Below are 4,398 nucleotides of genomic sequence, written 5' to 3' on the forward strand. Positions count from 1 at the left end.
AAAATGGCTAAATGACACTGCCTGGGTTGGGCAGTGGCCTGTGACATTGGAGAAACTATAAGCCTTAGAACATCTGGTTCAGGAGCAGCTAAATGCTCAATATACTGAAGATTCAACCAGCCCTTGGAATTGTCCTGTATTTGTTATGAAGTTGAAATCTGGAAAATGGAGAATGCTGACAGATCTGAGAGCCATGAATAAAATAATTCACCAATGAGGTTTCTATACCCTGGGATGCCTTTGCCTTCTCTGTTACCTAAAGCATGGCAGATTGTAGTTATTGACTTAAAAGACTGTTTCTTCATTATACCTCTAAAAGAAAAGGATAGGGACAAATTTGCCTTCACAGTTCCTACTTAAAATAATTCTCAGCCAGTACAAGATATCAATGGAAGGTTCTTCTACAAGGAATGTTAAGTAACCCCTCTCTGTGTCAATATTTTGAGCTAAACCCATTGGAAATAATTCATGTACAGTTTCCACAAACTGTAATTTACCATTTTATGGACAATATCTTAGCTGATTCAAAAGTAGATAATTTGGAAAAATGTTTGAAGAAGTAAGAAAGTTTTGCCTTGCTGGGGATTACAAATTACTCCCAAAAATAAAAAAAGGAGATCTATTAATTATTTAGGGTGTAAAATAAGTCTACAAAAAAAATTAGACCCTAAAAGATATAAAACAGGAGATATCAATTCATTGTGGACTCTTAATGACTTTCAAAGATTGCTACGAGACATTTCAATTTATGGCAAACTATTGGAATAAGTCTTGACAAACTAATAAATGTGCCCCATATCCTAGAAGAGGACAAGAACTTAATTAATCTGAGAGAATTGTCAGCTGCAGTTCAAAAGTAATTGGCTCTAGTGGAAAAAAATATGAGAGGCACATGTGGATCATGTGAATCCAGTTTAACTACATTCTGTTTATATTACCCTCTAGGCAATTCCCTTCAGGGATTTTGATGCACAGGGAAGATATTGTATTGGAATGGATATTTCTAACATATAAACAGCATAAGATATTAAAGACATATGTGGAAAAGATTTCTCATTTGATTTTAAAAGGAAAATTAAGATTTCATCAATTGACAGGATTCCATGTGGTGATGTTTTATTTGTGTTCTAACAAATAAGCCTGGCCTGGGCATTATATGAAAAAGCCAATCAGATATATTAAATATACAGGTCAAGTGGTGGTAGCACACACTGTTAATCCTAGCATTCGGGAGGCAGAAATTTGTCTGGATCCTTGTGAGTTCAAAGCCACACTGGGAACAGAGCCAGGCGTGGTGGCACATGCCTTTGATCCAAGTACTAGTTACCTTTAGAGGTCTGGTAGTCTGTACAGACAGACAGGACGTGATAGAGCTGGGCAGAATCAGGAAGGGATGTAGCTGGGCAGAGAGAGGAAGTAAGACAGCAGGGCACAGAAAGGTATAAGTGTGAGTATACAGGAAGTATTTCACTTGGGCTGATTTTCTTACCACTAGAATTCCCTAGTGGTAAGAACTTGTGGATGACTTGTTCTATCCTTCTGATCTTTCAACTTTCACCCAATATCTGGCTCCAGGTTTTTTATTGATAAGACCGTTTAACAATTCATGTTACATCAGGCAACTCAAAGTTTGTGGCATGAATTTATGAAAAAGCCACTTGCCTGGGAGAAAGGAAAATTAAAGCCATATGTGGCTAATATAGGTATGAACTTATGGGGAAGTGATTTATTACAACAATGGAATACCCAGATTAACATTCCTCAAATCTCAGAAACAAACCATAAACTAACATATGTTTCTGAGAAAAAATATTAGAAGGTATTATAAAGAATAGTCATCAACCATCCAGATTGTACAAGAACAAGGCACAACAGCCACTGATCTTTCAAAGTCACCAACAGCTCTACCTTTAAAATGGCTAACAGACAAACCTGTATGGGTTCAGCAATGGTCTTTAACATAGAAACTACAGGCCTTAGAACAGCTGGTACATGAGCAGTTAAGCACTCAGCATATTGAAGAATCAACCAACCCTTGGAATTCTCCTGTATTTGTTATTAAAAAGAAATCTGGTAAGTGGAGAATGGTAACAGATCTAAGAGCAATTAACAATGTAATTCAGCCAATGGGCACTCTACAGTCTTGAATTCCTTTGCCTACTCTGTTACCTAAAGGATGGCCTCTTATAGTTATTGATTTAAAAGACTGTCTTTACTCAATACCCTCACAAGAAAGTTTTGCCTTCATGGTGCCTACTTATAATAATTCTCAGCCAGTTAAGAGATATCAATGGAGGGTTCTACCACAGGGAATGTTAAATAGCCCAACCCTGTGTCAATATTTTTGTGTGACAACCATTGGAAGTAATATGTAAACAGTTTCTTAAATTTATATTTTATATTTACATGGACAATATTTTACTAGCTGATTCAAATACAGATACCTTAAAAAGAATGTTTGAAGAAGAAAATTTTACCTTGTTAGAGATTACAAATTGCTCCTGAAAAGATGCAAAGAGGAAATTCTATTAATTATTAGGATGTAAAATAAGTCTACAAAAAATTAGACCCCCAAAGGTGCAAATTAAGAGAGATTGATTAATGACTCTTAATGACTTTTAAAGATGATTTGGAGACATTACCTATCTATGGATTGTAGTTGGGGTAAAAAAATTATGAACTGAATAATTTGTTCAAAACCTTATAGGATGACAAGGACTTAAATAGTTCAAGAGAATTATCAGTTGAAGCTGAGAGAGAATTAGCTTTGGTGGAAAAGAAAATACAAGATGTACACGTGGATCATGTGGATCCAAAGCTTGATTGCATTTTGGTTATTTTACACTCTAAGCATGCTCCTATAGGTATTTTAATGCAGATGGAAGATATTAAATTGGAATAGATAGTTCTACCAAATAAACAGAGTGAAAAATTTAAAACTTATGTGGAAAAGTTCTCCAAGTTGATTTTAATATGAAAATTGAGACTTCATCAATTAGCAGGAATAGACCCAGCAGAAATTATAGTACTTTTAACTAATGATGAAATTAAGAAATTATGGGCAGAAAGTGAACCCTGGCAAAGAGCTTGCATTAATTTTTTTGGAGAGATAAACAACAAATATCCAAAAAGCAATAGAATTAAACTTATAAAGAAAGCTAACTGGATCCTGCCTCGTATTGTATGGGAAATACTGATATCTGGAGCTCCTACATTTTATACAGACACAAGCAAACAAGGAAAGGCAGGTTACTAGTCATAAAATTTAAGTAAAGTGGTTAAAAGTCCTTATAATTCTGTCCAAAAAATTGTAATTATATGCTATTCTGATAGTATTAATATATTTTTTGGAACCCCTCAACATAGCTATTGCTTCTCAGTATGTTTCATATTGAAACAGCAGAAATATTCCTTATGAGTCAGAATTAACTTTGTTATATATTCAGATACAATATATAATCAGAAATAAAAATCATCCTTTGTATATAACTCACATCCAACACCATACAGGTCTGCCAGGGCTTGTAGCCAAGGGTATGATGAGATCGATTATACTATAGCTAAGAAATATACTGGAGGCCTCAGAATTTCATTTAAAAAAATCATGTCAATAGTAATGGTTTAAAAAAGGATTTTTCCATGACCTTGCAACAAGCCAAGGAAATTATAAGGAAATGTCCTACTTGTTCTTTTTACAGTCAAACTCTGCTACCAACAGGAGGTAACCCAAAGGGTATTCAGAGGAATAAAATCTAGCAGTTGGATATGTTTCATTTTGTAGAATTTGGAAAATTGAAATACATACACCACACCATTGATACCTACTCAAGATTTCAATGGGCAACTTCTCTGAGTTACGAAAAGGATGATTCTGTAATCACTCATTTGCTAGAAGTCATGGCCATCATGATTATATCTGTACAAATGAAAACTGACAATGCTCCAGCATATGTCTCTGGTAAAATGAAAGAGTTTTTTGCTTATTAAAATATAAAGCATATTACAGATATACCACATAATCTTATAGGCCAAGCAGTCCTAGAAAGATCACATCAAACTCTAAAAGATATGCTAAATAAACAGAAAGAGGTAACAAAACTCCCAGAAATAGATTACATAATGCTCTATTAACTTTGAATTTTTTCAATGCTATTGAAAAAGGAACAACAGCTTCGAAGTGACATTGGATAATAGAAAAAAGTTACAGAACTAAATCAGCCTGTATCCTTTAAAGATGCACTGACCTCAGAATGGAAACCATAATATGTATTATGTTGGGGACAAGGTTTTGCTTTTGTTTCTACAGGAGAAGATAAACTGTAGATACCATCAACATTGATAAAGGTTTGAAGTGAACAAGAGAGACTTCTTAATTAGAAGAGGTGATAGTTCATCAAC

Source organism: Peromyscus leucopus, chromosome X (assembly GCF_004664715.2).
Source record: "Peromyscus leucopus breed LL Stock chromosome X, UCI_PerLeu_2.1, whole genome shotgun sequence".
NCBI classification, from domain to species: Eukaryota; Metazoa; Chordata; class Mammalia; order Rodentia; family Cricetidae; genus Peromyscus; species Peromyscus leucopus.